The sequence below is a fragment of the Emydura macquarii genome, unplaced genomic scaffold (assembly GCF_026122565.2).
Source record: "Emydura macquarii macquarii isolate MOO-44397 ecotype Brisbane River unplaced genomic scaffold, CSIRO-AGI_Emac_v2 contig_1652, whole genome shotgun sequence".
NCBI classification, from domain to species: Eukaryota; Metazoa; Chordata; order Testudines; family Chelidae; genus Emydura; species Emydura macquarii.
The window spans coordinates 17,156-29,685 of NW_027131789.1; the positions used below are offsets into that span (position 1 = coordinate 17,156).

The following is a 12,530-nucleotide window of genomic DNA, read 5'->3' on the forward strand; positions in this document are numbered from 1 at the left end:
GCACTCACTGGAGACTGAGGGGTAGGGAAAAGTGGGGGACACAGAGAGCCCTGACATGAAGGGAAGGGGAAAATGTGGGAGCCATATATAGCCCATGGCATGAAGGGCGAGCTTGCACAGAGTCCCTGAAATAGAGAGAAATGGGGAGGGTGCATATGTAGTGATCTGGTGAGTGTGTATAACAGGATCACCTCTGTGCCAGAGGATATGAGTTGTAACAGTCACCACGTGCAGTGTTGGCTCTTTAGCTCAAGCTGTAGTAGCTTATGCTTTTAGCTCTGCAAGTTCCCAGTTCAGCCCCTGGTGTGTCAGCCAAGAAGGCAGCCATTATACACAGAACTTGTGGGGCACTTGGAGGAATGCAAGAAACCTCTGGAGTGTGCAGTGAGTTTGGACTACAGCAGCAATGAAGTGTGCCATCCTCTAGTGATTAATTGCTCCTGCCTGGGAAGTGAAATGCTTTTTATTTGTTCGTTGCCACAGACTCTCCTGAGGCGGCATGTGACACCGCAACAAGACTAGGTAATCCATTCCTGGGGAGGAGGATGAATGCCTTGTCTTTCCTCTGGATTTTGTCACAGACTGTAGGGAGAGCAAGATAATGAAAATGAGAACACATGGGAAGGGGAATTCGTTTCTTTTGAAATCTGAATCTTGCCACATAGCGGAACTGAGGTTACACCTTCCCACATACCAACTCTCATAATGACAGACGTTTTTTTAATTACAAGTTTGAAATATCTGATGTTGTTTTGAAGAAAAAGGGAAGGAACTTTCTAGTGTATATAAAGCTCTTCAAAACAACCATCTTCTAGAAGAAGAGAAACTGAAGACAGGTAAGTGAAATATCAAGATCATTCATAGTGGGACCTATTCTCAATTCTGTTTGTTAGTGAAATCCTGTGTGTGTTAATGGAAGTCAATTCCTTACTCATTGACTTCAGTGAAAGTGCTGCTTGAGAAAAGACTCCAGAATTTGTCCTTTAGTGATTGTTACTGTGTCTCTGTTGTACTGTGACTTAAAGATAGGAGGCATCTGCTGATTATTCAGATTACTTTATAGAAAACTAGTCATGGAGCAGCTATAAAGGGTTTGGAGATGATAATCCTCTGTGCCCTGCTCAAAGAAATAATGAATTTAGAGAACAGCTGCACATCATGTGTAGGGTACGTGGCATGCAGTAAAAGTGTATAAATAGCAGAGGTAGGTCATACTAAATGCTATTAGTAATAAGATGTCCAGATGAAATATAATTAGGGTTTGTATTTGGAAATAAGCTATTAAAATATTCCATGAAAGTCAAATTATGAATGTCAACAAAACTGAATTATTACATCTTGATTCTGATTTTATTATCTTGGCTGTCTTCTACAGTGTAACACCCTTATTGTGTGCTATGTCAGAGAGTGACAGAGCTACTGTTATGGTCTCAATCCCAGTACTTGTATACAGAATTCCTTTCTCTCTCAGTGTTTGCACATTCAGTCAAGAAAAATGTCTCATCATTTCAAAAATGTCTTTGTACTGTAGTGCATAGGGTTAGCTTGCCTTTGTTATATTCACTGCCTTGCTTTTATTATATTCTGTTTTCATTAGAGTCAGCTGTAACACAAGAAACCTACAAGTTTGCGTCCTGTAACACATTTAGCTGAAGCGAATTAGCATGAGTTGGCAGAAGTATAGTCAAGTATAACAGGTTGTAACCTTTGGCATAGATAAATGGCTAACGGTTACCTTTAGATTTTGGGAACTAAGGAGAGCTTGCTCAATGGTAGGAGTTAGAATTGACCAATAAATACTACCACAAGGAATATGGAAGTAATAACCACAACTCTGCTTAAGCCATAGTGACGGGTATGATAATGTGCTCGGATGGCAGTTACATGTATCAATGTGTTAACCTATAGAATAAGTACACCTCAATATTATGTGGGTGAAAAGGCTAAATTTGGGCATGGAGAACTGAGCATGAGCAGATGATCCTCAGGCCCTATAATAGGGATGCCACCATGTGGTCGAGAGGTCTTTCTGGGATTCTTCCATCACTGTCTGCTTCAACTCATTAAGGAACTTGGACCATCAGACATAGTGGCATCCTAGAGACAGAGCTGGCCTTTTACCAACATTTCCTTAAAGAAGGGTGTGAGTATGCCATTCTGAGAGCTTATGTAAAGAATGATACCAAAATTGAGCTGATACAGTATTAGCTCAATCATTGCTTCTGGTTGGGACCTTTTCCGGCTTTGTTCATTATTCTAATACAGATATATAAGGCTTTTCTTTGTCCTCTGTGTGAGTGTCCCAGTCATCCACCCTGAGGCTCCCCACAAGACAGCAAACTCCCTAGTTTTAATTCTGACAGCTGTTTCTGGGGAAAAGAACCATATCGTTGTCAGATCAGTTGGCCATAATACGATCATTCTTAATTTCTAAAAGTGTCAGACAACAGTACTTCTTCTCAGCAGTACTGTACATTTAGATATTTTGATTTCTTTGCAGACCGTGGTTTATTTTCAGACTCTCTTGGATGCTTGAGAAGAACCATCCCCATGCTACTAACGCTGATGAGCTTGGGCCTTGTTGGCCTCATTGGTGAGTCTGGGCTCTGTTTCTATTTCACTACGCTTACTGTCAAAGCAACACTGTGGAAAGATCTTGGTGGGGATAGGGAGTGCGATAGGTTTACCTCTGGCATCTCCCAGAGATGATGGGAGCACCTTTCTCATCCTGGACATCCTTCTCTAGACAGAAGCATGACTGTAACCTCGGCTCCAGACTTGGGGTACAGCCCTCTGGCTGTGCCTCTTTGGGACATCTGGCATGTGGGGTTAAAAGAGTCCAAAAGAAAAAGTCAAAACATCTCCAGGACCAACAAAAGGACCCGTTCCCCACAGTCTCATGCAGGGCAAAGGCTAGTAGACATTGGGGGGAAGGGCTGAGCATCTCATCCCTTGTGTGTCCAAACAACTGAGGTGGACTACTAGGACTTGAAAAATAAAAACTGGTCCTCAGAGGACTCAGGCAGCTTCATACATGAAAGAATGAGTTTGGTTCAAGAGCAAATAGAATATAAATAAACTATTTCAGACCAATTTGGTTCTTAGGATCAAGGATGACTCTTGTAAGAAGTGGCAATGGGGTGTTCTCAGTGAGGGGTACCTGGCAAGAGGTATTCACGTCTTGCCTCTTTTAGAGCCAAATTAAAAGAAAGGTCAGTTTGCACAGGGCTTCTCCTTCCACAGAGGCAGTGACATCTAGCTAGCAAGTCCTCCTGTCCAAGAGAACTCAGAAAAGCCCAACAACAAAAACAAAACCCTATGAAACTGAGCCCATCTGAGAGTGGAGCAGAGTCTGGTTCATGACTTTGATTTCTTTTAGCTTTACTTGTGTTCACAAAAGGTCCTTACTGTAAAATCTCACCATTAATATTGCAGGTACTTCTGAGAGTCAGACTGGATGCTTTGGTAACATAAACAACGTTGATACCACTGGGGCTTCCTGTAAAACTGCAAAACAGGAAGGCTTACGCTACTGTGGTGAGTATAATTCTGCTGTTTTCTGCTGTATTTCAGCACACAGTGTCATCACAATGATCCATAATACTTTACATCTTTAAAGTACTTTACAAGCATTAATTGATTAAACCTCTTCACATTCCTATTGCCTAAGAACTATTTTTCTCATTTCACATATGAGGAAACTAAGACAGAGAGGAGGACTTAATAAAACCTTCGTGTAACTCCACGGGCTTCAATGGAGTTACACTAGGAATAATTTGGGCCCAGAAAAGTGACAGCCAATTTTTTCACAAGTGGCGTCTGATTTTTTTAGGTGCCCAACTTCAGACACTTAGGGTCTGATATCCAGAAGTGCTCACACAAGCACTTCTAATTAAAGTTATCAGGAACTGTGATACTCCCACCCCTCAAAAACCAGGCCCAAGGTGTCTCTGATTGAAACACCCAAAATTAATAGTCACTAATTAAAATTTGGCCCAAATGAATTTCCCAAGGCTACTCAGCAATTCAGCAGCAGAGCTGGCATTAGTACTGAGGAATTTCTGACTCCCAGACTCTCGTTTAGTCCTCGCTATTTTATACCCGCTACAGGCATATCAGATCAACAGTTTATCGGGTATTGCTGGTAAAAATCAAAGGATCTCCCTATTCTTTTACTCTACAAATAAATTTGAATCTAATGCCAAAGTCCCAGGCTGAATAGGACTGAGATTCCCTCTTAATGTATCATGAAAGGGTGCTGAGACTCCAAAAGAAACTGAGAGGAAAGTGCAACTACTGGGAAATATTGTCTCAAATTGCAGTCTTCCCTTCCCCACTCCCTCCCCCCAGAGAAGTCTTCTGAATCTATCCCTAAGAATCCCACCATTTTGAATCCACTACTCAACTTAGAAGACCCATATTACAGTCCTGTCCTTCTTGCCATAGAGGGGTAGGTGTGACTCCTCTCAGCTCATCTCAACATCATTCCTGCATCATGCAGAGGGTGACAGGTTGCAGCTGATTTCTCTTTAATGTCTATGCACATTCCCCCTCCACCTCCTCAGCAAGCCCATTCACCTTCATCCTGAGGTCTAAATTTTTTTTGCCTTGATACATTGTTAAAATTCTTAATGCTAAATTCACAACACACATGACTTGCACAAGGGCTATCACATGGCAGAAGAGAGCTCTGTGCTTAGGAAATCTCTCATTGACATTAAAATTATTAAGAAAACACCTTTACTTTTATACTTACTACAGGAGTTTCTGCTTCACAAAAGATTGCTGAAAAGGATTTAACAAATATGAACAGATATAAAACCATCATTAAGAGTGCTGCCAAAAAAAAATGTGTGGATCCAGCTGTGATCGCTGGTATCATCTCTCGAGAGTCGCATGCTGGAACTGCCCTAAAGGGTGGCTGGGGCGATAATGGAAATGCATTTGGTTTGATGCAGGTCAGTAACAAACTACAAATAATTGTACATCGAAGTGTTTGGCAGGGAGCCAGTTTCATTTCTCAATAGTGTGCAGCTAAGGCTGAGAGTGATACTGGGCATATTGCTAGAAAATGAACTATTGCTGAGGCAGCAGCACATTGCTCTGGCATCTATCAGACCGGGGATTACAGAGTTTGCTTCTTATGCTGCCGTTTGATCATTGATTAACTCCAGGGGGTTCATAGACGCTGTGACTCATCCATGCCTAGGGTAGCCACCTGAAAAAGGTAAGGTCAGGGCAGGCTGCAAAAGGAGAGCAGATTCTCCCAACACTGGTGGGTGACACTGAAGTCAGACTTCCCAACCAGCCACAAACAGTGCTTCTGATTCCCCACACACTGGTTATCAAGAAGCCAAAATAAAAAGATGCACAGTCCCCTTTACAGCATTTCAGTCTCTGGCTCCCAATCAGCCACTAGGTCCAGTAAAGAGATCAGTTATTTAAAAATCTATGCTCTTTACCAAAAAGGTTTCTCCTGACCCTAAAGGGTCAGCCACAGTACCAGATCAATATAAGTTTGGATCTTACCCAAAATACCATGCTGCCAGCCGATCCTTTAGTAAATAAACTAAGGGTTTATTATAAAAAGAAAGAAAAACTATAAGAGAAATATTAAAGGATTAAAGCAATCAGACAAATACAATTGATTTGAAAGTCCATATATATCAGGTTTCTAGTAGAACTGTGGAGTTTGCAGGCTTGTATAGTCCCTCTGGTATACATCCAGTACCTGGATGGGTCTCAGTCGTTTGTTTCACAGCTTCAGTGCAGCCATCCTGTCTGGGGTGTTGCCAAGACACAGCACAATTTGAAATACAGATATATCAACCATATCCATAACTTCCATTACACATATAACACATGAAACATAAACATCATCTTACTTAGCACATTATAACCTTTTTAACAGTACCTGACACAGCATATCTCATATGAACTATTATGATTTTGACACACTGATGTTAAATAATATAATAAATGCCCCCTCTCTCCCCCCAATCCAGCCAGTGTGACAGAAGCCCCTACAGAGGCTGAACATTTTACCCTTCCATCCAGAAATTCCATTTCTTGATTTTAGTATTTATTTATTTAGGAAGCATTGACAGGTTGACAAATCCTTGCTGTGTAAATATCGGAAACAAAACAACAGTTGTTAAAGTCGTGAGCTTTTGTTTAGAGATATTATACAATATTACAGTCATCAGATCTCTCTCTCTTTATTACCATATTACAGAGTGAGCCTCCTTCAAATGCCTATGACATGTCATTTTTAGTGATTTTATTAAACTGAGTGGAATTTCTGATTACCCATATTGAACAGCCCAGCCATGTCCATCAAATAGTAATATTCAAAAAAATTGTACAGCGGTACTGCTTTTGTTGCAGGTAAATGTACTTTGAGTATTGAATAAATGGTAACTAAACATCTAAGTATCTATTTGTCCTCAGTCTATTTTGCTGGGGACATAATCGATGCATTAATTTTTCCATAGCAACCTCCAATATTTTTTGAACTATTCCTCAAGAGCTACACTATTTTTCTTTCTACAGTGAGAGGCTATCAATAGCCAAGCAGGTGAAAGATTAATTCTTTGTTTTCTTTTGTGTGATCATTTCTGCTAGGAAGGCCCAGGAGGATTCCCCAAAGGATCATTTGGTAATGAATATCCAATGATTTGTGATATTTGGTTACAAATTGTATCTCAATACTATATAATGACCATATATGTATAAAATCTCCTCTTTCACCATAGTTTCTCCAATACTTATCCCCTATCTACAAAAATCTCCTCTTTCAATACAATTTCTTCAACACTTCTTTCTCTCTGTCTGTCTCTCCAGCCCCATTCCTCTGAGGTAATTTGTTCATACAGATCCTTTTCCCGGTGTGTCATATACAGACTTTTTGTTGTTGTTAAGAAAGCGGTCTACAAAGATTGATCTTAATTAGTTATAACTTTTTGTTTCACAATTACCAATTGCCATTGCTTCAATTAGAGTTATCTTTCTATATAAAACAGTTGAAAACATAATGCCTAACTTGAAAATATTAGTATTATGGAGAATGGGCCAGTTAATGTTAGTTTTGATCTTTAAAAAGGTTAGAAATGTTTTTTACTAAATAGCTGACTTATTACTTAAATAGCTTATGTATTCCATGGCTCTCCCAATCTTTAAAGATCGCTGGTTCCTGATTTGGATTACGAGCTAGGTTATTTACAATGGGTGTTGTTGGCGAGGGAAAATAATGTATCTTATTTCTAGTTCCATTCTAAATCCATAGAGTAGCCTTTGCTCAAGCATGTGTATAATTTCTGGAGGTGTGCGGTTTTTTTTTAATTAATCCATGATAACCTCCTGATGTTTACGCTGCCACAACTTTCTTGCCCAATAAAGACTGAGTGTTTGGCTGGATTAGAGCGCCCACTCCACTATCGCTTTGAGTCGGCTGGTTTGAGAGTATCAAAGACTGTTTGGAACAGCTAATCCACTCTGTTCAATGGGTGTGTACAAAATATCTGCACTTATTCTTGATCTTTTCTTATTCCATATGAAGTGTAACAACATCATCTGTATTCCTGCTAGGGTTTTAGCTGGAATGATGACAGAAAGATTTTGAAACAAGAAAGATATCCATTTGAGTGTGGTTGTTCTCAACCAAGACATCGCACACTTTCATCCAGCATTTCACATCTTTTTTCATTTGCTGAAGTGATGGCTTGATATTTACATCATAGAGTTCTTCTGGGTTGTTTGATATTTGAATTTCCAGGTATCTTATAGCCTTTGTTGCCTATTTGTACCCAAATGTTTTCTGAAAGGAAGGAAGACTTCTCAGAGAGTGGCAAGTTTACAGCATTTCGGATTTGGCATAATTTAATGCAAATCCAGATGTTTTCCCAAAGTCATAGATTTCTTTATGTAATCCTTCTGTCAGATGGAGTCAGCAGCAACAAGGGCCGGGTCCAATATCTAGTGATTTCCGTAGTGAGCTCAGCTTCAATGGGGAAACCTGTCAGGGAAGCTCTGCTGCTGATAGGAGCATTGACCCTGATTTTAACAAAACAAAATACTCCAAGAGGAATCCCATTAAGTCTATCTCTTGAGCAGTGAGAAGAGGTAGTCAAACCATGCCTGAGGGCAACTCTTAGTCAGAGCCTGGGCAAACCAGACCGGAAGATCTGTCTGTCCCCTCCCAGTTGTTTTCACAGTGCTCTGGCATGGGAAAGCCTCCTTTGTTGAGTTCTGTTTGGATGAGAGCGAATCTTTCAGCAGAACAGGCTAAGCACAGTTCTGCTGCCCTTTGTTCATACAATAAGGCGGCAAACATTTCATTACCCCTGCAAAAGGCCCAAGCATAATTTTTTCAGTCCCAGTACTAACTTATAAAACGGGCCCCTTCCACACACATACCACAATCCCTCATCCCATACACACAATGTCATGAGCTATGAACATTTTTTTCCTTTTGGTAATGGGGGCTGCAGCCTGGGCCAGGCCCCCCAGGGCCTCCGGGCTCCAGTAAAGTGTACCCTTCCCCGCCATGTGGGGGCCCTGCCCTGCAATTAACACTAAAGTGATTTGTAACCCAACATCAGCCAAACTGACATTTCCCATCATGCTGAGTTCTGAGGTGTACTTATGAAGATACAATGCAATCATGCTGAGCACCTAGCTGTACTCATGCAAATACAGTGCCCATGCAAATAGAGTGTCCCCCTTTCAGTTGGCTCAGCAGGGGAGGGCCACTCAGACTTTGCTTACATTTAGAAATTAATTTTAGGGACGTTTTTGGATTAGATTAAAATAACATTACATCATCTGCATACGGAACTCATTTCTGATGAGTTCCTGCAAGTTTTATTCCTGTGATCGATTCATTGACCTTCATCCTTTGTGCAGAAGGCTCCATGGCCAGTGCAAAAAGTAAAGGAGACAATGAACATCCCTGCCTTAGTGCCTCTGTGTAATTCAAACAGGGGACATTTAACCTTGCTTAGTTGCTTCTGGACTGGTGTAAAGAGCAGTTATCCGATTAAGGAACTGGGAATCAATGTCCACTAGGACAGGATTTGAAACAGAAAGTTCTACTCTATCCTATCAAAAGCTTTCTCTGTGTCAAGTGATCTTTTGCTGATCTGGCATTATGGATGATTCCAAGTACTCTCAGATTATTGTCTGACATTTATCTATTCTTAATTAATCCACTTTGATCTGGATTTATACACAATGAGAGCATGGACTGCAATCAGCTAACTAGTATTTTTGCTAAAATCTTTATGGTCATCATTCAGCAGTGATGTGGGCCTGCCAGGGCTGTGTAAATCAGGTCTTTTCCAACTTTAGAGAGAATAACAGCAGTAGCTTTTAAAATAGATTAATAAATTCTTTCAATGACAGAATAGCATTAAAGGTTTCCCTGGTATGGGTGTCAAAAGTACTGATTTTATTTCACAAAGCACCTTAGTGAGGTATCTTTTTAAATTTTCAGATTTTTTTTTGAAGACTCCACCTTCTGCAACCCTATGCTCTCTCTTTTTTTATTTTTTGGGAGGGAGTGGGGGATTTAGTAGCTGCAGGGAGGCCAATGGAAGCTTTGTTGTCCTCTCAGAGCTCAGCCTTCAAGCACCATTTTAGTTTGGCTCCCTGCTGACCTCCAGAAATTCAATTTCTTAGTGGCAGCCACTGATCAGAGAAAAGTCTCACGCCAAGAGACTAGGTGAAAACAGACAGGCCCACAATGACAGGGTGAACTTTATCCACAATCTAATGCCACAGAGACCTTAGTGACAACAATAGACTTTTAAAATATTCACATAACATCTTAAAGCACAGCCTGCTTCTGTCAAGCCTAACCGTGGTAATCCAACAATGACTTAAGTGTACTGGGAGTTTTATTTTTGAACTTTTATATTACTTTGTTTACTGGGGGAGCACTGTTAAGGACTAAAACTTTTAAGGATCAGAAGTAGAGCTTCGTTGTATCGTGCCCGAATGGTATAAGCCTTTTGGGCCAGGAACAGTGGGCCGGATATACTGCAGCAGTGCTAGCCAAATAATATCATGAATGACTACAACCTGAAATGGAAAAGAAGATGCATTTTAAAATAAATCCTTTTTCAGTAGCACAGTCCAGTGTACTAGCCCTCAGTGTCTGTACTGGGGTTACAGCAAGAAGTGCAGTGAAGATCAAAATAGATTAATTTCTCAACCAAAGTTAGAGAAATAAGTCAAGTAGAGTATGTCAAGAGAGACAAACGGTATAAATACATCATATTTTTGAGAAGTAATGTTCTCTCTTGCTCTTCTAGGTTGATAAACGCTACCATAGACCAGTTGGACGATGGAATAGTGAGGAACATCTCCTTCAGGGGACAGACATCCTTATTGGTATGATTAAGGAATCCAGAAAAAGTTCCCCAGATGGACAAAGGACCAACAGCTGAAAGGTACAGTATAGACTGCATTTAGCCCAGGAGCTCAGGGAAACTGTAGGACAAAAATCATGTTGAAAGTTTCTTACGTTATTAATACTTTAGAATAATAAGAATTTAAAAGAATCTCACAATTTTTCCACCATTGATTATGTTTGTCTACTTTTTGATTTCCCATAGCTTGGGCAGTGAAACTAGATCAGTCAGTTTCACATGGTTTGTCCCATTCTTTAGCACAATGTTGTGTGCTGTGTTTAGCACACTGCCTGGGGAATATTTATAAATCCCCCCAAAATCTAGATCATATTGACATTTGGGCCTCTCCTGCTTGACCATAAGTGAAGTCCTGGTGTCTTTCAAGTCAATGAGAGTTTTGTAGTTTATTTGAATGAGTCCAGAAATTCACCCTATATCTTTGTAGTTGTCTCGGAGGAGGTGCTTTTGGGAACTGGTCAGATCTTCAAGGATTTGCAAAACTGTGCAGTACAACATGAGGCAGAGATTGAGAAAGGGGAGAAAGATAGGTGTGAGGTCATATTTTAACTCCCATGCAGTCATTTTCAAAGTAATTAGGTCTTGTATTTTATTAATAGTAGGACTGGTTCAAAGAATGAGGGCTTCTGTTTGAATGTGGTTAGCTAAATGCATACTGCAGATTCACCAAGCTACGGACATTTGTTTATGTAAAAACCCAAGTTCCCTCCAATTGTGGGTGGGTGCAGGGATTTATGCAAACTGTTCATGCAGCCTCCTTTCATTCAGTTACACTGTAATGAAGCAATTCATGCCCTATCAAATGTCTTTATTTTATTTTTTTAAACACGTAGAGAAAAAGTAAGTGTCTGGCTGGAATTGTCATTTGTTTTTTTTTTTTCTATTAAGTCTGTTTTTTTAATATTTTGGTGTTTTGTTTCAGGTGGGATTTGTGCCTACAATGCAGGAATAGGAACCGTCCAAACCTATGATAAAATGGATATTGGCACAACCAACAATGACTATGCCAATGATGTTGTTGCATGTGCTAAGTATTTTAAGACACACGGATACTGAATCGGGGAATTCTCTCCTTTTCAGATACATTGTGGTTCTTACGATAATCAGTCTGATGTTCAGGAGAAATACTGTATATTTGGGGGAGAATAGAAGCTGGACCCTGCAAAAACTTACTGATGCTAAGAGCCCCATTGTCTGCAGTGGGAAGACTTGCTTAAATGAGAGTTTGCAGTCTCAGATACCAAATTTTTAAATTCTGCAATTAGTAAAACATTGGTAACTTCAAAATAAATTTGGTCTCAATCTTATCAAAAGATATAATGATGAGAGTGTTAATCACATCTTCCCCATCTGATTATTTCTGAATTATTAAAGCTGCTCTGTCTAGCTATTGATAGTCTTCTGCCTTCCAAATCTTAAATATATGCATATTTCAATAACTGCCCTTGTCTTAAGAAATAAAAGAGGAAAGTTTTCTTTTGGGTGAAGGAAGCCTGTATTTTCAATCTTTTTGTGATTTAGTTTGACAATTTATTTTCATTGCAGCTGTACACGTGTCTGTAAACATATAGTATGTGGGATTTTAATTTTGCATAGAAATGCCTAGCACTTGGGATGGTTACTTTCCGTATAATCAAATAAGCAGATGGAAGTTGAATAAAAATATTAGCAAATGAAGCAAGACTCAAATACTCATCATTTTAGTTGCAAAGTTACTAAAGGTTGGATAATGACAACACTACATTTAAAAACAGATAAGTAAATTTAAAAGGGAATGAATGACATATATTTGTCCTACATGAGATAAATGGCTTTTTCTCTGAAGTCAAAGTCTTTAACACCTCATTAAATGAAAAGGAATGATAACCTAGTTGAGAAACCGTTATTCTTATCCAGTACAGCATGTCTTAAGCTCTTTTGATTTTACTATCTGAAGTTGAGCATTTTGGGAGTGCATTCAGCAGTTCTCAGAGTTCATGCAAGCTGCTGGATAAGGAGCACTTTTAAAAATCTGGTCACTTCATTTAGGAGCTTAAGGGTCTGACTCAGCATCCATTGAAGTTAATTGAAAGACTCTGCTACAAACTGAAGAGAAATAAT

General features: G+C 39.7%; 1 pseudogene; it reads left to right on the forward strand.

The window, feature by feature from the left end:
- Positions 1 to 320: 320 nt before the first annotated feature.
- On the forward strand, positions 321 to 12,062 carry LOC137158397 (lysozyme g-like; annotated as a pseudogene).
- The last annotated feature ends 468 nt before the right edge of the window (positions 12,063 to 12,530 follow it).